Raw genomic sequence first — 24,752 nt, 5'->3', positions numbered from 1 at the left:
CTTCCTCAGAACAATTTGTGGAAGAAAATTGGCACAACCATATATACCAAAGTGATCACCTAATAAACCATCTTGTTAGCCTTTAAAGTGCTACATCGTCCTGTCTTTTGATTATGACTTTGTTACTGTCATGCCTAGAACCCTGGTGATAAAACAGCACCTCACTATGCTAGGCGCTATACAAACACAGAATGAAAAGTCAGTCCCTACCCCAGTGAGATAACCATTGGGAATTGGCAGTGTGATTGTCAGAGGCTGCCAGAAGCACTGGGAATTGCAGAACAAAAAGCTCGGAGTGGGTCAATCTAACCCAATGGAAAGCCAGATTTATAGAGCCCTGCACAGATACAAAATTTGTATCCGCATCTGTATCCGCGAAAATGAGCCGGGGATATCTGCATCCACATCTGCGGATGTGGGTAAGGACATAAAAACGGCCAGACTGTGAACAGGCAAAACAGATGGTGGGTGGGAGGTGAAACAGAAGGGCGGATGTGAAAATGTGCTGAGGATCACACGCCAAGACAGCGGCTAAGCTGGGGACAGAAGGACGGTCCACGGAGTCTCAGTTCATCCCTTAGAACATAAGAACGGCCAGACTGGGTCAGACCAAAGGTCCATGCCGCCCAGCATTCTGTCTGCCAACAGTGGCCAATGCCAGGTGCTCCCGAGGGAATGAACAGAACAGAGACTCATCACGTGATCCCAGCCCTGTTACCTAGTTCTAGCTTCTGACAGAGGCTAGGGACATCATTACAGAGGCTAGTGTCCCGTGGATATAAAGTGAATATCTGCCGATTTGCAGGGCTGGTCAGATTTCAACTGATGCAGAGTTTAAAAATACAGAAAGCTGCATCCGATTAGCTACAGGCAGTCCCCGGGTTACATGGATCCGACTTACATCGGATCCCTACTTACAAACGGGGTGAGGCAACCCCACACTGGCTGCTTCCCCCCAGCAGACCAGGGAGACGCGAAGCTAGCGTCCCCCCCCCCCCCAGCAGACCAGGGAGACACGGAGCGGCATTTCTCAGCAGACACCTCAGCTTGAGAAGAAAAGACTGAGGGAAGTGAGGTGCGGGAGAATAAAACTGAGCTCTGGGGAAATGTTTGGCTAGAGTTTCCCCTACAATATGTACCAGTTCCAACTTACATACAAATTCAACTTAAGAACAAACCTACAGTCCCTATCTTGTACGTAACCTGGGGACTGCCTGTATATTGGTGCAACAGCATATGTTAATTCAACCAGAGTTGCTTAGATGTGTAGACAAATCTGATAGGAGGAAGAAAAATTAAATCCTCGTTTGCTCCTGCTTTCAAGCCCGCACCTTCCCTGTGAAACCACTCTATTCTCCAAAGTGGCATGAGCCAAGCATGAAAACCTCCTGAAAAATTGAAACGTATGTGGCAACCCAGTGTGAAATTAATGGATGCCAAAATCTGGCATTGTGCCGGCTGTGTTTGACAATAGGCATCCACAATAGGCTTTGCAAAGAGGTGTGATTGCCTCTGCCCTCTGCTGAATCCACCTGCGCATCTGAGCACCTTGATTTTTGGAGGGGGAGCAGTGAGTGTCTTCACCCCCTTTTTGGGGCTCAGGCAAAGCAGGTAGTAACACCCTAAGTGTTCCTTCTAATTTTTTCCCCATCCTTGTACAGAATAAATTTTGTTGTGTGCACCATGACATGTGTGGATGTGCACCACTAGTAGACACACATGCTGCCGGCTGAGGGTGCTTTGCTAATCAGCTGGGCGGTATTTAATTTCACCTGTGTGGCTGCTCATCTTACAGGGAAATGCTTGTTCTTTTGAGGCTCAGCTTTAAGGCCAAATGCATTGTCCTGCATTTTGCTTCAGCTACCCCAGACTAACACGGCTACATCTCTATCACTTAAAGGCCAGTCTTTTTGTCAAGGGAGGATTCCTTCAGTCCTTTAGTTGTGTGCAGGCGTTTCTCTATTCAGTAGCATGAAGCACTTGTCCTCCCCCTGGTGAAGTGGGTTTGTTACTCCTGCAAAATTCCCAACCTCTGACAACTCAGTAGAAGGACCAAGGGGAATGGAAGTGCTGCAGAAAGGTGGGGGTGACTGAAAGCTCTGGAGACTGAAATGCCCTAATATTCACAGTCTAAGATCAAGCTCCATCCACAGTGCATGTGTCCTCCATGCTGCTTAGTCAATGCATGTAAGCCCTGCCCCAGAGGGACCACTTCAGTGGGTAAGAAGAGAATTCATTCTCCATGTGCTGTTCAGTGGCCATTCAGCTAAGGGTGCCAATAAGAGGGCCAGTTAGTGGGAAACATTTGCAGTTGGTTGGATACCAGCTTGTATAGCTTGGATGGGGACCCACCAAGTTGCTTCCACGCAAGCTACTGTACAGTCATCATACTCAACCACTACTAACCTGGGGTGGTATCACAGAGTAGACCAGGCCCCGAAGCCCCCTGCTGGAGGCTTGTGGCCTCGCCACCACTCACCCAGGAAACCATAGAGAAGTCCTCCAAGAAAGCTAGAGTGGCATAAAGAACTCAGCCAGTCAGGGTCTGGCAAGCCAGTTAAAAGGAAGCGGTTGTGGCACAGTGAGGCAGTTGCTCCTTGGAGCTCAAGCAGGTCAGACAGGGCTGGTGTGCAGGAGGGTTGCCACAGCAAAGAGTGCCGGCATAGACACTCAGCCAAAGGGAGGCTGCTCGTGTGAGGTGAGTGATGCCCCATTATGGGTGGATTCAAACTGGCAACTTCAGGTGAGGGATGTTCTCCGTGGTCTCTTGAGCTAGCCAGGCTTGTAACATTTTAATTTCCTAGTGATGCTGACTGAGTCCAAAGGCTTACATTGGTGGTGGTGGCTCTGTGGCAGAGTCAGAGAGGCTGTCCCTCCTTGTAAAACTGAGGGCTGGATTCTTTCCTGCATTCAAGGGATGAACTGAGACTCCATGGACCGGCCTTCTGTTCCCAGCTCAGCCGCTGTCCTGGCATGTGATCCTCAGCACATTTTCACATCCGTCCTTCCATTTCACCTCCTACCTACCAGCTGTTTTGCCTGTTCACATTGCATGCTCTGTGGATCAGGATTTCTCTCCTATTGCAGGTTGAACCTCTAGTCCAGCACTGTCTGGCCCAACAACATCCATGATCCAGCATGATTTTAGCTTGCCTGATGCCCTCCTAACATGGGTGTGGCCAAGTTTCCCGCAGTCCCATAAAGTTTGTTTACAACCACCCGTCCTGGCTCTCAGTGTTCTGTTCTGTGTTCTTAGCTCAAATTTACCGCTACATGTCTCAGAGCCCAGTAAGCAATGGAAGTGTTGGTGATGCTGCTAGACAACATTGACCTCCCATGATTCGGCAAATTCTCTGGTGCCACGCCAGTCAGGTCCTGAGAATGCCGGACTACAGTAGTTCAGCCTGTACAAATAGGTACAATGCCTAGCACAATGGAGCTCTGCTCTCACTGGGGCATTTAAGTGCTACCATTCTTCTAATTACTCGTATGTATTGTCTTCCTATCCAGACTGTCCTTTAGGAAGTGCTCATACTTACTGCGTTAATAGTCACGTCTCTTGGAAATATCTCTTTGGAAAATTGTTGCTGTACGCTTGGCATTGTTCTCCTCCCAAAGGAGCGTTGATATACTTGAAGATCACTCGAGCATTCACTCGCAATCACAGCTTCTGCAACGGAGTCGTTTTTCTCTAACTAGGTAAATTAACTCTAATACCCTTATTTGCTATCAACCTTATAAAACATAATACAAAACAGATGTCTCTTCTTTAACCTGATGTACTATGAAAGCTTCATGGCCTATTCCCCCCCACCCGTATATGTTATGATAATGCTTTTGCTCTTGTGGATTTATCACAGACTCTGAGGAAAAAGAATCTGGAAACACATTAGTATGGAAAGATCTTGCATTGAATGGATTTAAGGTTTTTGCTTAGAGGAGGCAAACCACGTTCTCCATGGCTTTCTCTGTGCTGGAAGAGGGTTGATTGGCGTAAGTTTGCTATGCAAGTGATGCTTTAGACCTGGCAGTTAATACTGGAGTGATGCACTTCAAGCTGTCAACACTCTGTCTGCAAACAGAACCAGAGAAGCCATTTAATGGTGGTGCTATGTTAAATGCTAGGGTCTGCTCCTGAAAACCTCCTGAAAGTGCTGTATGCCCTTTGTTTCCATGGCAGTCACAGGGATTTGAGGTTATGGAGAATCTGGCAGGATTTGGGTCAAAATCTGGTATAGGTTGACCATCTCTAGTCTGGCACCCTTGGGACCTCACTGGTGCCGAACCAGAGAATTGCTGAACCATGGGAGATCAATATTGTCTAACAGCATTACCAACACTTCCACTGCTTACTGGGCTCTTAGAAGACACATAGGGGTAAATTAGAGATAAATAACAACATAGAGCACTGAGAGCCAGGACTAGTGGTTGTAAACAAACTTTATGGGATTCAGGAAACTTGGCCACCCCCATGATAAGAGGACATCCAGATAACTAACATTATCTCAGACCCTGGATGTTGCCAGACCAGAGAGTTCTGGACTAGAGAGGTTCAACCTGTATCATGAAGAAATACAACAGTCGCATTTTGCCTTCCACCTTGGACCAGTTCAACAAAAGTCACACACTGTACGTTCTTTACAGAAACAAGATACACAATGCACATGAATGACTTATGCATTCTTCCAACAGGACTTGCTTGACATCACTATTTCAGGCATATAGCACAGTCGTGTCACGCTATTGGCTGTGTGGTGGACCAGCTGATCTAGTGTCAATGCTGTTTATTACAGGAAATGTATGCAATGTTTCTGTATCGTTGAAAGTACTATGAGATTTCAATGTATACACATGGCTACCTCACTTTTCAACCATAAGTTCTGCAGGTGGAGAGCATGCAAAAATTATAATTGCAGTAAAAAGCTCTGTTTACATTCAAGGAATTCTATCACCAACAGAGAGGAGGACAGTTAAAATCAGGAAATACTGGGGATACGTCCTACGAGATCTAAAGAGTCAGAGGGAGGTAAAAGCAACACCGTAAGTCTAAACCCCAGGAGAAGAAAGAGAAGGAAGAGTTCAAGGGTTTAGAGGACTTCTCGAACATAGGCATGTCTGAAGACTGTGCAATCCATGGTTGTAATGGCTGATAGATGAGAAGATGGTTGGTAGATAATGCCTGTTGATCAGTGCCTCAGGTGATCAAATAAGGGAATTTGGAGTGGTGTGATTAGTTCATGGTGCAGGGATAGCTTAAACGCATTGTGTGTGTGTGTGTGTGTGTATACAAACACACACTCTCACACGTGTCTGTGTGTGTGTGTAGGTTGGAACAGAGTAGCAGTAGAATTGATTTATTTATTAATCATCTTTTAAGAACATGGCTAAAAAGAGCTTTGTGCTGTAGTCCCAAACCCCTGAGCAATGATGCTCTTGTTGTTCAACTAGAAGTCAAAATGACTAAGAATGAGTCATTTCTACAGAAATAATTTGTTGTCCAGTTCACGCGTTAACGTTGTTATGGTGGGTGGTTGATGCGTCTAGGGCAGTGCTTTGATTTCACTTGTCCATTACTAAGCAACAGACCAGTTCTTATGCAAATTGTCATCAAGTGTCAGTGCATGTCAAATGGCAGCTCTTCCTGGCACAGGCAGTCTTTGTTAGATGCCCTTCTCCAGTAGTTCACTCGGACATGGCTTTTACTTCTGGGTCAGGGTTGTTTCCCTCTGGGGCTTCCCGAGTCTCCAAAATACCTCCTTGCCCAAGCCTGTCCATCCAAGGACCCCTGGCAAAACACAAGCAATTGAAACTGGGAAAAACATTCACTGAGCTTCATGGGTTAGATTTGACTATCTTCTCCTTAAATTACAGACTGTGAACCTTCCCTATTGTTGTTAACACAGGGAAAATAGCTCGAGTGTTTGGACATTCCTCCAGCATTTAGATCAGCACCTAGCCACGTTGCAATAGGTTGATGCTAAAACATTTGGTAGCTGGTTAGGCAATTTCTTATTGAATCTTTCATCAGTTATGTGTAATGAAAAGTATATGGATCATCAAGTCAGTGTACAGCAATAAGCTGTAACTTTATCATGGGCTTGCTTGCAAGTCCCCCTCACATAAGACCTTGTGCAGCTGCGGTTGCAAAAACTCGGCCATGGCAAAATGTCCTATTCATAAGAATTCATCATTTTTACAAAACATGGTCTAGCACTTTCTAGTGCATCAGATTGTATTGGTTGGAATCTACCATCCATTTTCCTAGGTTGTTCTCTTTGGAAGAGAAATCCTATACCAGAAAGCATGCATGAGCAAGTTGCAGGCTTCTCCAGAAGGTTACTCCCGGAACACTTGCAAAATACGCTGTCTTTGTAACAAAAATATAGCTTTATCCCATGCATTGCATATTCATCAAGGGCTGAATCTTATCTCTGTTCCAATGCATAAAGCTCCCATTGAAATCACTGGACGTTTTTTCCTCAATGGAATGATATGGCCCTAAATCTTCCAAAAATACAATTAAAAAATGCATGTAAATACAATGCAAATTGAGTCTACATAAAAGCTACAAATAAACATTCCATTCATATCCTACTGGTAAAATTTAGTCCTTCCTCTGCATTAGGGAGAATCAATTGTTTTAAGACATGACCCTTTTCACTCAGTACATGCTACTGTCTCATTTGAACCATGCAAAGATTCATCCAGGCCCCTGGCTTTTAGACACAACATTTATTATACTTAGCCCATCGATTATGGGGGAACCCTCCACTCCTCATGGACTGCCCAGAGTGCGGCACACACTTGGCATCTGGTTTTCATGTTCAATTTCATCCCTTTTACTTAACCGCTGAGGGCAGCCTTAAGTGACAACAGAGCAGCGCTCTCACTGCAGACTGACTAATTAGCCTGCATCTGGAGCTAATTAAATGTGGAGTCGCCTGCAGAGGAGAGTGCCGTCCTTATCATACCAGCCGCAGGACCTACCCAGAAGAAAAATCTCTGATATGTCCAGTGGTCTTGCAAGCAAATTAAATGAGGCAGCAAAGGACTTGAGCTTGCTCAACTTCAGTTGCAAAGTCAATGGGCATTTATTTATTTATTTATTTATTTATTTATTTCCTACTGACTCTAATGGGAGTCAGGCCCCAAAATGATGGAGTGATTTTAGGAGCTGAAGATATTTCAGGAGCAAGAATAATTAAATTACTACACAGTGTGTGAACCACTGTGCGAATGTATAATGTATGACCACGAAGATACCTCTTATGCACTAATATAATTTAATACACTATCTTCTGATACTGACACTTTTAATTAAAACATCCTGACCTTTCCCTGATGAAATATGTTCCAACTGTATCTTTATTTTTACTGTAAAAATGCAGTTTAGTTGTTAGCTATTCCGATCTTTGTTTTGTTCATGTTGGGAGAAATACAGTATCCATTGCTAAATCAGCTACTAATTAATTACTGGACAATTTTATTTCATGACTCTGACAAATCAGTGCATTCCGTGGGAGGTTTACAAAGACCAGTGCAGCGAGGCATATGAATGTAAAGATTGAACAAAAGGATTTTTTTAATTTTTGTTTTGGTGTGTGCCTGTGGTTCTCATCATAACGCTTAAAATGTTAATCAATGAAGGGTAAAAAACCCTCAACTTTTAGAGATAAATCTGTCATGCAAATGATAATTTGTAGCCCGTTCTTTAACTCCTGTTTCATAGCCTCAAAGTTTGGCTGTGATGCCAGATGTTGAGCTGAGAGTGAATTCTCACCCAGTTTAGGGCCTTGGACATTTTATCAAAAGGTTTTCTGTTTGAATTGAAAATAACATTGTAAAGCTGTGACCAGACTATCTGGTGGCTATCCTGCATGGTGTAGTAACTGAATATACATAGGCAGTGTGCAAAACACCTCTCTGCAGGTGGGTGCATTACCAGTACCACAGTCATGCGGCTCACCCTTCTGTTTTATTTATTTAATACTGGAGGATTTACCCGGTGGTGGTGAGCTGACTGGGGCTGCTGGCTGCTGCTCCGGAGACAGTCACTCCCTGAGGTGCTCGGGGACACGCTGCCCAACCGGGGAGGGAGGGCAGGGCTGTGCTGCCTGGCCCCAGCCTGCATGGCTCCTTCATTGGGGAGAGGAAGCTGGGGCTATGCTAGCCGGCCCCAACCCGCGGCTCCTTGGAGTAGGGAGCATGATGGTGCTCCTGGGAGGGCTGCAGCAGCAGGGCCATTGACCAGCAGGACTCTTTCCTTGGCCCCCCCCCTTCTTGCCCCCCCTCCCCCTCCCCGGCACTACTGGCCCCTCTCTTCCTGGTGTGGCTACCCCCTGTGGTCACTGCAGTATAATTGCTGTCTGCACTCGCTACCCCTCCCCCCCGTGGTCATTGTGGAGCATAACTGTCCCTACTCTCAGACCTTTCCCTTTCCATATTATGGGAAATAATCCCATTCCAGGCACATCCTGTTTTCCTGGCATGACCAAACTCTGATTCTAAGTCTCTTAAATGAGGATAAGAGGCAGCTGCATACTAAGCTGTGGTCCTAGCTGTGATCGTTTAGGAGGCATTATTAAACAAATGGACTCATGGACGGACGGAGGCACAAACTCTCTAAAATACATATCGATATTAATTGATGTGCTTGGTGCTGCATTTTTTAACAACAAAGTGCCCTGGCCTGACAGTATTTGCTGTCTGAGAAGCAGAAGTATGAAATACAGGTCAGACTGGCACTGACAATCTGGGGTTTGCTCAATGGGAGTTTTTCCATTGACTTCAGCAGGCTTTGAATTACACTCTTTGGGGATGATTTGTGATTTTTTTTTTTTTTTACATGGTTCTAATAGGCCCCCTCTTTTGATGGCATCGTGGCAGAAGAGTGTTTTTAGGAGGGATTTGAGTGATGCAGTTCCCTGTTTTTCTTTAGCTTTTCTCCCTGCATCTGGTCACTCATTAGGGTTGCCAGATACTTTCACAAAATATCCTGAACATGGCAACTTTCACAAAATATCCTGAACATGGCAGGGAAAAAAAACAAAACGGGACCAAAGTTGTTGAGCGCCCAAAAAAAAAGTTACCGTGTCTTTAAAACCCCACACTCCCCTACCCCGCCAGACATGGCAAGGGAAGAATGTCCCCCCTGGCCTTCTGTCCAAGAAAAACAGAAAATACCAGTACTCTCTGTTTTCTTTACCGGACAGGGGCCACAAATACCAGACTGTCAGGATAAAAACTGGACACTTGGCAACCCTGTCACTCATCCAAGCATTTGACTTAAATCGGGCTGCATTACATGACTGATCTATGGTGTCACCAGGCAGGGAAGTACCTCTCTGGGTATCTCCTTTGATGGCAAGTGGTATATTTAAAACTTCCACTTTGTCTCCAGTCACCAACTCTCTCCCTGCCCTTTGCTATAGATGATATCGTGCACACTCATCTCTGATTTGAACAGGAGGTGGGGTAAGGTTTTTTTTTTTCTTTTTTTTCCCTTGCTATACTTTGGGACAATACTGAGACCTTATGAATTTTTTTGTGAAAGGACAGAGACAGAGAGCATATCATGGTATCCAGTAGTTTAGAGGTGAAAGCACTTGGCTAGCCAGGTGAGAGATTCCTTTTCAATCCCTTTCTCTACCTTTTCCCCATGTCCCTCGTTGAGGGTGTGTCTAAACTACATGGCTCTGTCGATGGAGCCACGTAGATTAGGCTGATCAGCAGAGGGAAATGAAGCCGCAATTTAAATAATCGCGGCTTCATTTAAATTTAAATGGCGGCTGCGCTGAGCCGACAAACAGCTGATCAGCTGTTTGTCGGCTTAGCGCGCTACTCTGGACGCTCCTGTGCCGACCTGAAAGCCCTTTATCGACCTCCCCATTATGCCTCGTAGGATAAGGTTTACTGGGGAGGTCGATAAAGGGCTTTCATGTCGGCAGGGGAGCATCCAGACTGCCCCGATCTGCCGACAAACAGCTGATCGGCAGAGCGGGGCAGCCATTTAAATTTAAATGAAGCCGCAATTATTTAAATCGCGTCTTCATTTCCCTTTGCCGAACAAACAAATCTACATGGCTCCGTCGATGGAGCCATGTGGTCTAGACGTACCCTGAGTGTCCTTACCATCTGGCTCTTCTGTGATGAGGGGGTCTCTGTCAATGTTCACTCTAACTTTTCCCATCCATGTGCAGAATAAATTTTATGTACACTGAGGCATATACAGATGCACGCCATCAAGAGAAACACATGCTGCCAGCTGTGGGTGGTCTGCTAATCAGCTGTGCGGCATTTGACTCTCTCCTGGGTGACTACCCAAGTGCTCAGTTTACAGGGAACACTGGTCTCTGTTTCTTCAGTCGGTGCGATTTCATTTAATTTTTATATAAATTAAATATGAATCAGAAAGAACTTGAATCTGGGGGTGTCATGTCTCAGTTGAGTTCCTTTCCCATTGGGCTACTGGCTATGCTGGGTATGGGGGTGTCTCTACTTTTCACCAGAAACTCCAGCCCAGTTCTGAGGGAAATCATCGTTCTGAAAAGTTTTAATTTAGTTGAAAAACTCTCTGCCACTCTTCTGAATGCAGGATGCTCTGTTTGTTTTGGTGAATGATGCTGAAGGGAAAACTTGCAAGGGGGGGAAAAAAAGCAACAATCTCTGTTGGGGGGGAAAACAAATATTTAATTTTGTTTTTAGTTGTTTTAACCACCTGTGTGGCCATTTCCTCTTTTCCCCTCTCTAGAGATGAGACCATAAACAAGGATCGTAATGTCCCAAGTATCTTGGGCCCATTTCTACTACTCTCCATTCCTCAACCACTTTTTCTGCTATTGCATGGGTTTGGAAAATGTCTGTCTGTCTCTGTCTCATCCACAAATAAATGGTAGTTGGAGGGGCGACCCTGTGGAGTCATTGAGAAATCAGAAAATGTAGAGAGGAGTCCATTAATCCATGCTACCGGTAATGGATAAAATATGAACAGAGCCTTATTTTCAAAGGAAAATGGAACCGTCTTTGAACACGTTTGGCAGCAATGCAGGGCAAGCACCAGAGATTCAGGAGTGAGGCTCCAATGCACATAAATTCAGGTGTTAATATGCTCAAGTTTCTCGGGTTTAGAGATCTCACAAGAACTGATTTTTTTTTTTTTCTCCTAAGATTTCTTAGGAACTGGCTATTTCTGCTTCTTCTACAAGAAGAACCTTTCCTTCCTGTATCTGGCATTTTCATCTCCAGTCCCAGCTTCAATAAGGGATGTGAGGAGGTTCACATGAATATTTTAAAAGAACAAAGACACTAGCCAGCCTTTTGTCAATGTCAACATTTTTGTTCGGGTTGATTCTGGAGGAAGGCGTTTGGATAATTCTCATATCGTAGCCAGGGCCAGCTTGAGCCATTCCTGCACCCCAGGCAGTGGGCATGTGTTGCATGCGCGGCTCCACCCCGGGCGCACGGCCCTGCCCCCGGGCGCATTGCGCACCTTACAGCTGCAATCTGGCATGTGGCACCTGATGGCAGCTCTAAGGAGCAGTATGTGGCCGGGTGCGCGGCGCTCCTTACAACTGCCATCAGGCGCCCCCCCATTGGTTGGCACCCCGGGCAGCTGCCCGGCTAGCCCCCCCCCCCCTTAATCCAGCCCTGATTGTAGCTGAACCATTGATCCAGGCCTTGACCTCTCTGTTGAAATGAAGAGGTGAATTTTATGGGTTAATTTACATCCTGATTTATGCTCTTTGCATCATCATTGATTAGGCTGGGTGGGTTGTTTTTACACAGGGTGAAAGTCTGGGTGGGTGAAAACGTGTGTACAACTTTCTGAACCTCATGTGAAAGATAGTAAATGATGGGGCCCGATTTTGGCCCACACAATGATCTATTTGTGACACTATTTCGAACATAATGCGGCTCCTTCATTTCTGTAGAATTGCCTTTTCTATTTAGGAACATTTTCAGATTCTGTTCTAATAACACTTTTCCAAAATGAAACTTGGGGTGAGCTTAAATCATACCCACAAATCTCTTCACTTCTGAGATGGGGTGTTTAGAAGTGGATATTTAAAACAAGTAGTCCTGTAGCACCTTTGGGTATGTCTACACTGCATGGCTATTTTGAAATAAGTTATTCTGGAATAGTTATTCCAAAATACCTTATTTCGAAATAGCACGTCTACATTTGGGAAGTCTGGCTCAGACTAATTTTGAGGCCTCCCTGCAGTGTAGCTGTGCTATTTCGAAATAGTAATCTCGATTTAGAGCCCCAGAAGGCACTGTGGAGGAATAAATAGCCTGGTGAGGAGCTATTTCGAAATAGCAGCGTTGGAGCGTCTATACACGCTTTAATTTGAAATAGCTATTTCAGAATAGGCATTATTCCTTGCAGAATGAGGTTTACAGATTTTGGAATAAGCCGTCTGTTATTTCAAAATTATTTTGAAATCACGGAATGGCTGTGTAGATGTTCACATTGTTAACTAGTGTTATTTCGAAATATCTCAAAATAAAGGTGTAGATGCACCTTAGACACAGACACACACACGTATAGAATTGTGAACTTTCATGGACAAAACCCACTTCCTCAGATGAGCAGAGATAATGTTCATCTCTGCTCATCTGAGGAAGTGGGTTTTGTCCACAAAAGTTCATGATATATAGTCTCCAAAATTTTTGTTAGTCTCCAAGGAGCTACAGGACTACTTGTTGTCTTTAAAGTTACAGACTAACACATCTAGTCCTCTGAGACTTTTAGAAGTGGACATGAATTTTATAAGTGTAAGACGCATATAACTACAGATTGCCAAATGCTAATCTGTATCCAGATGCTTTCTTTCTTTTCAGTGTGGGCTCACCTCTAAATAAATCCAAATGCATTAAAAACCAGCATGTATTTGTCCTATCCCACATGAGACAGGCCAGTCAGTAGGGGTGGCTTTTTCACACACAAATGTTCCTCACTAGAGCATGAATTCTCAAATATTAGCTTTCTACCTAACGAGAGTAGGCAGGAGTAGGGTAAAGACTGGACTGTTTCTTGTACTTGATGCAGGGAAACTATTTAAATCTGTTAATTTTTTTAAATGCAGCATATGAATGTTTACTTTATTGGGGAAGATATTTTTTCTATGAATACTGGTTTTTGTAAAGCTCCGTTCATTGTAATTTTCATAAACTCCATCCAAACATCCCTTTCTTTCTGTCTCTTAAAAGAGAACTCCCCCCCCCATCCATATTTTACATGTTGTGATTTCACTGAGGCTTCCAATTGGTCTTCAACAGTTCATTTATGTCGGGCGCCTTCCATAAACTCTACAGCTATGGTCTCCTTGCATGACCACCCACTGAATCAGGCTGTCTAAACAGCATCTGTCAAAGTCTCACACGCATCTAGTGAGTAAAAAATGGATTCAGTCCAATTTTTTTCCCCTGAAAGTGGGGGTCAAAAAGGAATTGATGATTTTGTGCCAAGATCGTCAGAAGGTGTGTTGTAATCAAAATGGAATTGACAGGTGATTCTCCTTGATCAAATGCTTTTATGCCTCTTGACATTTCTTTCTTGCCTCAGCTTCACTTCGCAAAACACAGAAGGCACTCTATTCCTCAGTGTTAGTCGTTCCAAAGCTCTGGATTGTTAACAGACACATTATTAGTGATTGGACCCTGTTTAAGCCTAATCCCAAATGTATTACCTAGCGAGTTTTACTTGGCTTTTCAATAGAAGGCTATTACCTGCGGTATGTGGGTGGTGTTCTACACAATCCCCCCAGCTAATTTTGTCATTTGGTGAGTGTGCTTGCAGTGAAGGGGTTTTCCTCACATCACACTTTTTTTTTCCTTCTTGGGCAATTTGGAGAGATTTTTGAAAGATTAAGCTAGATTAGCCTCTTGAAATGCGCCATTGTCTGCAGGGTTTGCCATTTCTTGAGTGTGACCGCACGAAGCAGGTTCTCTTTTAAAGGGTACCATGACGTTACTGTGCTTGTGTGCTGCACATAGTTCTAAAAGGTAGGTTAATCTTCCTTGGCAGCAACTTGGAAATGTTGCGCTATTTCAGCGGCTTTCACACTACTGGTTGCCACCCAGTGCTGGATGGTGAAATGTCAGGCACTGGGTCTCATTGCTAGAGAGGGTCAAGTGACCAGCAGGGGTGCTAAGCAGTTACCTCTTTATCCTGGCACCACAGACTACGCTGTGCCCCAGAAATGGCCATTGCCCCCAAGCACTAGTTCTGCGCTCCCATTTGCTGGGAACCTGCTGCTGGCTGTTTGTGGGGCACAGCCTGGTCTGCGGTGGCAGGAAGCTGCCTTAGCCCCTCCTGCCCAACCCCAACCTCCCTCAAAGCTGGAGATCCCTTTATACCTCAAAGCTCTCCGCCTCAGCCCCACCCCAGAGCCCACACGCCAATCAAATTATGTTGGGTCGCGGCATCAACAATATTCTTCAACTGGGTCACGAGGAAAAAAACTTTGCAAACTGTTGCATTGTTTTGTTTTTTCTACACTGTGAATACAGCGAAAATCATGTTTCCAAGAGTTTGTTTAGACTTCATTCCTGCAGAGGCCAGATGTCTCATTATTATTATTATTGAATCTGGCCCTAAAATGGGTTCCTGCTAGAAGTGAACAGTGCCTTGGTGAGGAAGGCCATGTTTCTGTCTGCTGTCCTATGTCCTGCTCAAAAATAGGCCTAAGGTATTATGTAAAGCTCATGGATGAAATCCTGGCCCCATTATGAAATCACATTGACTTCACTGGAGCTGGGATTTCACCCCCTGTGTTTTGAAAATCATCTCAAATGTCTTTTGATATTCTTGGAGGACTTACTTTAAACAGAAAACATAAATAAGTGTTGATGCTGATGTATTGAGCTATTCTTTTTTAATTAATTAAATATCACAATTCTGGCTCTGACAGGCTACAATAACACTAATAATACATTACTTTTTCCTAATCCATTGGACAGAATAAAACAAACGAGAAATAAAAGGGGGAACCCAACAAAATAAGACATAAATCATTCTTAAAAATAGCAAAGCACAAAAAAGGAGGAGATGAAATAAATGTGAATATTGTTTTGAAAAGCCTTCTGAAAATAACCAGAAACAACCCCTCCAGGAAAACTTAAGCACATAAAAACTTCTTAATACATAGGGGTGCACTGAAAAGGAATAGAGAAGTCCAAAGCAAACCCAGTGAAGGGTGTGGAAGAGAAGATGAACAAAGCAAGTTATTGAGTAATAACACATGTGATCACAGGTAGGATCTCCAGGATGGAACCAGTGATGGTCTCTTTTACATGTGCATTTCCTTCGTAGTAAATAGCACAGATATAAATTTCAAAATATCTGCCAGACAAGCATTTGTGAATGGTTCACTCACAGGCATGGAAGATTTTATGAAGTAGGGTCACCAAATGGTTTCTGGTCAGTGGTGATGGGGCTAGAATCTTATCTGACAGGGAGAGTTAAGGTTAATACAAATCTTGTAACACGCACATGCTCATCCAGGCTTCAGGGTCTGTTACTTGGATGGATGGAGAAGTTGCAGCTATTGGAAAAACTGTATTATGTAGGTCCTAACTAGTCCCTTAGGGTATGTCTACAATAGCTCATTAATTCGAGCTAGGTAGGCAAATCAGGCAACCGGAGTTGCAAATGAAGCCCGGGATTTAAATATCCCGGGCTTTATTTGTATGTTCCCGTCCGGCCGCCATTTTTAAATCCCCCTTAGTTTGAACGAACTGCCCGCAGCTACACTTATGGGCTGCGTCTAGATTGGCATGATTTTCTGGAAATGCTTTTAACGGAAAAGTTTTCCGTTAAAAGCATTTTCGGAACAGAGCATCTAGATTGGCATGGACGCTTTTCCGCAAAAAAACCCCAATCACCATTTTTGCGATCGGGGCTTTTTTGCGGAAAACAAATCTGAGCTGTCTACACTGGCCCTTTTGCGCAAAAGCTTTGCGCAAAAGGGACTTTTGCCTGAACGGGAGCAGAATAGTATTTCCGCAAGAAGCAATGATTTCTTACAGTAGGAAGTCAGTGCTTTTGCAGAAATTCAAACGGCCAGTGTAGACAGCTGGCAAGTTTTTCCGGAAAAGCGGCTGATTTTCCAGGAAAAACTGGCGAGTCTAGACACAGCCAGGGAGTAACAGTTAATCCGAACTAAGGACTTATTTTGGATTAACTTTAAACTGCTGCGTGTAGCCGCAGGCAGTTCGTTCGAACTAAGGGGATTTAAAAATGGCGGCCAGAAGGGAACATGCAAATGAAGCCCAGGATTTAAATACCCTGGGCTTTATTTGTAACTCCAGTTGCCTGATTTGCCTACCTACCTCAAATTAATGAGCTAGTGTAGACATACCCTTATGTACCAGCACTAGTAGTCAGTGTTTAAGGCAGGTATGAGATTGCTAGGTTGTGGTGAATGATCTGCATTCAATGATGTACATACCAGTGATGTTCGTATTTACTAGCACTTGTGTGATGGGCCAAATTGGCAGGTTCAAGTCCCATCTCTGGACTATGTCTCATTCACAAGTTGTTGCGCACTATGCAAGATGGTGGGGTATATGATGGATACCTGAGAGGAAAAGCTTAATTTTTTGGTTCACTAACAATTCTAAAAAATTGGGGAGGGATGGTTCAAATAAAATCGAATCTGATTTTTTTTTTAATTAAAATTGGGAAAATCCATTTTGGGCTAAACAAAACATGTTTGACTCGAGATGGTTTCTTTTGGGAGTATTTTTGTAAGGAGAGAGGTGACAAAATGTGAGGGGGAGGTGGCACCTCATCTATTGTTTGGTTTTGGGGTCAGAATGCTCCCCTAGAAAGTGGGACACCTGGATTTGAACCCCAGCTCTGCAGTAGAAATGGGAAGATACAGGTTGCCCCCTTTCAGGGGAACATCTAATAGGGCTCTATGCCTCTCCTGTTGAAGCTGTTCCACTTTGTGTAAAATACTTGAATGGCCTTTGGCTGACAGAGCTAGAGGGAGGTGGAATCTTTAGCCTGATGGTTAGGGAAGTCAGCTGGGATGTAAAAGACCCACGTTTTCAAGTCCTTGCCTCCACCCCATGAATATTAGTTGTTTATGTAAATTATTTATAAACAGTGTGAGCAGCAGCAGAAATTGACAACATCACTATTACCAGTATTCTAGTGGCTGGGCCATGTGCACGGAAGGGGATGGACTGGAACGGAGCCTAGATGACTGCTCTAACCACTAGGCTAAAAGCTTTAAGGTGCACACCACCATCATGCCCCTTTCCTCTGGCTGCCATGTGAATATGACAGCACTTTTCCCCCTTTTGCTGCATAGTCTAAAAAAAAAAAAATGTGGGTCAACCCAAGCTGTGTTTGGTGAATAAACTGGTCAAAAAGTTTCATCCAGCTCCGGGCTGATATATTTTTTATATTTACATAGGGGATGGGTGCCCACAGCAGCGTATGGGCATCTTCACCTACGTTGTGTAAATTCAGAGAAACAAAGAAAATGACAGTATGGGCAAATGGCTAGAACTGACCATCCGCACAGAGTTAGGTGCTTATTCCTGGCAACTGCAAGAATTGCCTGCAAAGGGTTGGCATGCATTCATCACGCAAACGCTAGCCCATCAAGTCCCGATATTTAACTTGAATCTCATTGTATCCTGGTGAAGGAATGATATTGCAATACACTTAGCTAATCTCAGAGGGGTAGCCATGTTAGTCTTATCTGTAAAAGCAACAGGGAGTTCTGTGTCACCTTAAAGACTAAAGATTTATGTGGGCATAAGCTTTTGAGCGTCAAAACCACTTCATCAGATGTACCTGATGAAGTGGCTTTACCGACGAAATCTTATGCCCTCAAAAATCTGTTAGGGTGCATCTACACAGCATCCTTAGCTCGAAATAAGCTATGCAATTTGCATCACTTATTTTGAGTGTATTTTAAAGTAGCTTATTTTGTAATTTGGTGCTGACTACACAGTGCCAAATTTTGAAATAACTCGCTATTCCGAAATGCTCCTTAACCCTTGTGGAATGAGCGTTACCAGGATGTTGGAATAAGCTTCCCGTTATTTTGAAATATTTCAAAATGATGGGCTGCTTCAATAGACGTGGAATAGTTATTTGGGGATACTTCCGGTATCCCGAAATAGCTCTGCAGTATAGACGTACCCTTAGTCTTTAAGGTGTTGCAGGACTCCCCGTTGTTTTTATGCTTTGGTAAGTTATTTGCACACAGGTAGAGTAACACATGCTGTTCTACATGGCAAATTTACTTCCAGCAAGGGGATGTTTTAATAAAATTGTCTAGTGCCTATGTGTGCTTAATCATACGCAAATCACTTGACCAAAACTAAGTAGACCTGAACATAAAAATGATCTATTAAAGAATATATATGGTCTCCTCTCCAAAGTGCTAGCTGCATTATGTCATCCCTTTACCTTCTTTAAACCCAATTTAGATTAGATCCGCTATCATTCACGATTATGTAAAAAGTGATAAAACATGGCTTTTCAAAAAATCATGTTTGTACAAGAATTTGCTGACATTTTGAGGAGTGATAACATGATAGTGACAATATCCAGATCTCCCCCCCCCCCCCCCCCCCCCCCCAGATCTGGAATCAGTTTTTTTTTTAAAACTTTCAGGCATAGTTAATACTAACTTCTGCTCCTTTTTCCAGAACTAAATTGGACTCTTATGATTTTTTGGTTAAACCAACCTATACAGTTTTAGCTGAGCTAAATTTCCTGACTCCTGCCTGGGCTGTGCTTTAATCATGTGTCACTATTTCCTTTTTTTTAAACAGGTAAAAAGGAAGAAACATCCTAGTTTAAATTTAAACTTGCTGGTCACGCTTGCCAATAAAGCCCAAATGAGCTAAATGATGATGAGTCTGGAATGTAATCTGTGTTTGGAGAAGGCTAGCGGTGCTGTAATAGCAAGAGAAAAATGACATTTTGCTTCTTTAAAAATGACTAGTCCTGTGGCACCTTATCCCTGGTCTATACTAGGGAATTATTTCAAAATAACTCCCCTTACTTTGAAATAACAAGTGGAGCATCCATGCTATCAAGCCCATTATTTTGAAATAAGGAGCTGGTTATTTCAAAATAACTCCTGCTTTCCACAAGGAATAATCCTTATTTCAAAACAGCAGGGCTACATCTAGACTGGCCCCTAATTCCGGAAGAGGCATGCAAAGCAGGTAAGTCAGAATAGGGAAATCTGCGGGGGATTTAAATATCCCCCGGGGGATTTAAATAAACATGTCTGCTGCTTTTTTTCCGGCTTGGAGAAAAGTCGGAAAAAAGCGTCTAGACTGGCGCGATCCTCCGGAATAAAGCCCTATTCCGGAGGATCGCGCCAGTCTAGACGCTTTTTTCCGGCTTTTCCCCAAGCCGGAAAAAAAGCGGCGGACATGTTTATTTAAATCCCGCAGGGGATATTTAAATCCCCCGCAGATTTCCCTATTCTGACTTACCTGCTTTGCATGCCTCTTCTGGAATTGGGGCCAGTCTAGACGTAGCCCAGTAGTGTGGGCACGCCACTGATTCTATTTTGAAATAACTCCCCAGAGCCATTCAAAGTAATGATTCCCCCATGCTTTCTGGGCCTCTAAGTCAAGGTAGCACACCTACATTAGGGGAGCCTGCCTCAGACTAATTTTGAGGCTTCCCTGTAGTGTGGACACACTATTTGAAATAATTTCAAGAGTTATTTCAAAATAACTTATTTTGAAATTTCCTAATGTAGACATGCTCTTAGAGACTAACAAACATACATAATACAGTATCATGAACTTTCATGGGCAAAACCCACTTCTTAGTCAGATAATCTTGAGTGGGGAAAAATGGACTCCCAGAAAAAGAAGGGAGAGGGAAAAAAAGTACCTGTCAATTGTAGTGTCGGTGCTAATAAGGCTAATTGAGTGGGCTGGACATGTCCCACACTTAGCTTTTGATGTCAATGAGATGTTAAATGTAAGGAAGGCTGGTTTTTATAATGGGACAGCCAATTGATGTCTTTGTTCAGGCCCAGGGAAACCATGTCAAATTTGCATATGAAGGTTAATTCTGCACTCTCTCTCCTTAACTGGCTTGTGAAACTCCTTTGTAGAAGAATGGCTACTTTTAAATCCATGGTTGAGTACTCAGGCAGGCTAAAATGTTTTCCTTCACATTTCTGTATGTTACCGTGTCTGATATCTGACTTGTGTCTGTTTATCCTTTGTCATAGAGACTGTCGGGTTTGGCCAATATATAGGGCAGAGGGGCATTGCTGGCACAGATCACATTAGTGGATGTGCCGTTGTATGAGCCCCTGATGTGTATTAAGTGGTTAGGTCCTGTGATGGTGACGCTTGTATAGATTTGTGGACAGAATTAGCAACAGGGTTTATTGCAGGCATGGGTTCCTGGGTGAGTGTCACTGAGGTGTGATGTATGACTGTGGGAAATTGCTTCAGGCTTCTTGTTTGAAAACCAACCAATGAATTTGGGGGTGAGGCCATAGTGAGGTGTCTCAGCCCTGACAGAGGGCTGGCTGCCTGCTGACTGCTATGGCTACTTCGCTGTGTTTTCGTGTCCCTTTATAAAATCATGCATTGTTATGGAGGTTTCAATACCTCGTATCTAGGTGATTACAATATCACAGTTCATTCTCTGTGGCACTTCGGACTTTTAGCATGATGCCACATGAGGGCATCTGAAGGTTGTGGGTTCAAGTCCCACCAGAGTCATGTTTTGCACCATTCAAGGCAGTGATCACCAACCATTAGATCGGGATCTACTGGTAGATCTTGGAGCCTCTGGCCGGTGATCCTAACTGGTTTGGCCAAGAGGTTATCGAGCACTGCACTTCCGCTGCCCCCTCCCCAGCTCCGCTGCACATCTCCTGCCCTTTGCCTTGGAGCTGTTCTCTTAGGAGCCTCCTGCTTTTCTGTGCAGGGCAGGGGAGGAAGCGGAGGGTTCTGATGTCAGGTGCCCCCTCCTCTCCCACCCTGTATCCTATCTCCACAGAGCAGAGAGGGGGCTCAACAGGACTTAGGATGGAGTTTGCTGGCTGCTTTTGGGAGTGGTGCAAGGCCAGGACAGGGGTGAGCCAGTCTTAACCCCACTGCACTACCACCTAAGAGCCACCTGAGGTAAGCAGGGCCCAGTTGGTGCCCACATCCCAAAACCCTGCCTCAGTCATGGACCCCCCTCCTGCATCCAAAGCCCCGCCCTAACCCCGAGCACCCCAGCATTCAAATGCCCTCCCAGGGCCTACATATAGAACCCCCCTGCCCCAGTCATGAACCCCCCTCCTGCATCCAAAGCCCCACCCTAACCCCGAGCACCCCAGCATTCAAATGCCCTCCCAGGGCCTACATATAGAACCCCCTCTGACACCCCAACTGTCTGCCCCAGGCTCAGCTCAGAGCCCCTCTCGCACTCCAGTTCCCTCAATCCAAGACCAGAGCCTGCACCCCAACCTTCTGCCCCAGACTGGTGAAAGTAAAAGAGGGTGGAGGAGGGAGAGAGGATGGAGTGAGCAGGAGCGGGGCCTCGGAGAAGGGGGCAGGAAGGAGGCAGGGCAAGGGTATTTGGGTATGAGGTAGATCAAGGGTTGCACGTAAATTCAAAAAGTGATCTCCTACTTAAACAAGTTGGAGACCCCTGATCCAAGGTAATTTGCAAACATGGCTGTTGAAGATAACAGGATAGAAAAGTTGGCGCATTAATGGATGCATAAGCAATTTTAGCAGGATTTTCTGTGGCTCAGGCTGAGATGCTCTTGTACAGAATATCTTACTCCACAGATTGCCTCTGGGCCCTAAGGGGCTCATCTATGTGAGGTGCTGAATGCCTGGAAGGCAACTATTGGGTTTTGAAGGGAGTTCAGTGCCTTGAAGTCTCGCAGCCTTTCTTTCGGATAAAATGCCCAATTTTCACCTGGGGTCCATCAGTGGAACTTATTGGATGTTAAGCTGGCAAAGCATACCATGCCACTTGAAGGGCTGGCCCATAATTTTCTTCTGAATAGGGTCTGTCCTGTGTGTGTGCGTGGGAGGGGGTGTAACTTTATTGGGCAGGCGTGGTCTATTGTAATGTAAGTACTAGATTAAAGGCATTGGTATAAAAACACTGTGTCTAACAAATGTTCTCTGTAGAGCCGCTCATCAAACAGATGGCTGTAAGAGGAATAACAAAGTTCATGATTAACATAAACTTACGATACAGCTTAGTGGCCAACTTTTAGACTCTGTGCATTTTTAAAGCATTTGTTTCAGCACTGTCCAAACGAAAAGGTTACTTAGGGGTTCCCTCCCTGCCTTATGTGGAGATTGTCATCTGGACACTGAACCCTCCCAGTTGGGATGACGTTTATCCCAGCTTCAGGAAGAGAAAAAAAATCTGCAGAATACTCCTGGTTTATATGCCAAATTGTGCAAGATGACGCTTGTGCTTAAAAACGCTTACAGGAAAGGATCCTCCTGAAACTTTTCTCCCCACCAGTTGAAATGCTACTTCAGAAGCACAATCTCCCTCTTTTTAATGCTGATTAGGTATCTACAAATGAAAGCTATGGAAATAGGGATTAGTACCTTGATCTCTTAGTTGGTTGCTGTTCAAATAACTTCTCTAATGCTTCAAATTAACAGATTTTAGGCATCCAATTTAATTTTTAGCCTCATAAAGAAGCAAGTCATGATGATAATGTGAGACCAAGTAACTATAATATACCATTTCCTATATCTTGGGACACACCATGCCATTTGACTTTTAAGAACCCCTCTTCCTGACAGTCAATGGGGAGTTTTGCTTAAGCACCAATTGCATATTGTAGACCCAGGAGCCATATCTTGAAACTTCTTGCAAAACCCTAAATTTAGAATAAAAGCACCAAATTTTGTTTGCTGTTATTGACAGTATCTTAGTTGTAGTAGTTTATAGCTGTCACGTGTATTTACATAACAGTTGCATGCAAGTTCAGGAATCCCCAGAGCTCTTTGAGTTTTGGGACAAATTAATCATGCAAAATTCAATACTGGTTAAATCTCTCTAGTCCTGCACACTCTGGCCTGACAACATCCATGGATTTTAATTAGCTGGATGTCCAGAAGTTTCCCGTGGTTCCATAAAGTTTGTTTACAGCCACTGGCCCTGGCTCTTAGTGTTCTGTGCTGTTGTCTAGCTCTAATTTATCCCTAACTGTCTTCTAAGAGCCAGTACGCAGTGGAAGTGTTGGTCATGCTGCTAGACAATGTTGTCCTCCCATGTTTTGGCAAATTCTCTGTTTCGGCACTGGTCGGGTCCCAAGGGTGCCGAACTAGAGAGCTTCAACTTGTAATATAAGGACAAACTGTTAATTTACAATTCAAATTTGTTTGTCCAAAGGAGGAGGATATTTTTTATATAATTCTCATTAGGTTTCTATCTTAATTTTGTAGTGGCTGCTAATACACAAGACTTTCAACAGAACTATTATATCTGTGTAAAGACCTGTTGCCCATATCAAAATGCAAAATCCTAAGACACTTTCTTTTAAAATCTGAAATTATAGTTTTGGATGGCCATTTTATAAGGTATCATAGGCAAGCTACAGTCAGTATTTTTAGTCCCAGCTGGTTTGTGTGTAAAAGAACAGTCTCTCTCTAGATAGCTAGAAAAATATAACTGGTGACTGTTGACAAGAACAGGGTCAGCAGTAAACCAAAACAAAACCACAATGGAGTGACATTTCTAGAGTCACTTTGTTCATTCACTTTTATTTTCAGCTGATCTCTTTAGGGGCAATTCTATAATGGAAAACAGACGTTTTTATAGTTTTGGAAAAATGAAGAGCGCTAAACTGTATGTAAACTGTGCTGGGTATTTATTCCTTGCTTTCTTGCCCAGACTCTGGCTGGGACTTGTACTGTACTGCCATGACCTATCAATAATCATAGAAGTAAGAAATGAAAATAACTTATTAGGTTAGCTACATCCCTCTGCCAGGGGCTGATTTTGCTGAATATTAAACATCTCGAGCAATGAGGCTTCCATCCTTTCCCTGGGGAGACTATTGCCTGCTCTGAGAGATTTTCCCATTAGGGCAGATTTTCTGCATACTCAGCCTAATTTTCTCTTTCGTTAATTTCCTCCCATTACTCTCAGTTTACTTCCCCTAGCATCACCCTAAACAATTACTCCCTTCCTGTGGGTTACAGCCTTCAGATCCTTAGATGATTGTCATTTTGCTGCTCCTCTTTTCGCTTCCACCCTTTGTTGGCATTTAGCCAAGCAAGTCCTGTTTTAGCTTTTAATTTTTTAAAAAAATAAGTAATTGATGTATGGGACACATCCAGCCCACTTCATTAGCCTCATTAACATTGGTCCTACAAATGACAGGTACTTCTTCAGCTGTTATATAGCTCTTGGTTTCTGTTATTTCCACTCCAGTTCATCTGATGAAGTGAGTTTTGCCCTTGAAAACCCATGATTCTATACATTTTGGTTCTTCCCTAAGGATGCGGCTACACAGTATGCGGGCTTAACTCGAAATAAGCTACACAAATTGAGCTACATCAATTCCGTAGCTTATTTCAAAACTGGGAGCATCTACACAGCACTTATTTTGAAATAGAGCACTCTTCCAACTTCCCTTACTCCTCGGCTGTGTCTAGACTGGCAAGTTTTTCCGCAAAATCATCTGCTTTTGTGGAAAAACTTGCCAGCTGTCTACACTGGCTGCTTGAATTTCCGCAAGAACACTGCCGATCTCATGTAAGAT

The 24,752-nt window shown here is 43.8% G+C and overlaps 1 long non-coding RNA gene across 1 annotated transcript in view; it reads left to right on the top strand.

The window, feature by feature from the left end:
- Positions 1 to 2,579: 2,579 nt before the first annotated feature.
- The window catches only part of LOC102455610 (uncharacterized), a 146,416-nt gene continuing 124,243 nt past the window's right edge, over positions 2,580 to 24,752 (top strand). Inside the window, exon 1 of the long non-coding RNA XR_016350555.1 lies at positions 2,580 to 2,698. This is a non-coding gene — a long non-coding RNA (uncharacterized LOC102455610). The remainder of the gene's footprint in view (positions 2,699 to 24,752) is intronic.

The sequence above is a fragment of the Pelodiscus sinensis genome, chromosome 12, assembly GCF_052426305.1.
Source record: "Pelodiscus sinensis isolate ZL-2025 chromosome 12, ASM5242630v1, whole genome shotgun sequence".
Classification (NCBI taxonomy): domain Eukaryota; kingdom Metazoa; phylum Chordata; order Testudines; family Trionychidae; genus Pelodiscus; species Pelodiscus sinensis.
The sequence above is the reverse complement of the archived record's forward strand: the minus strand, read 5'-3'. Positions and strand labels throughout refer to the sequence as shown.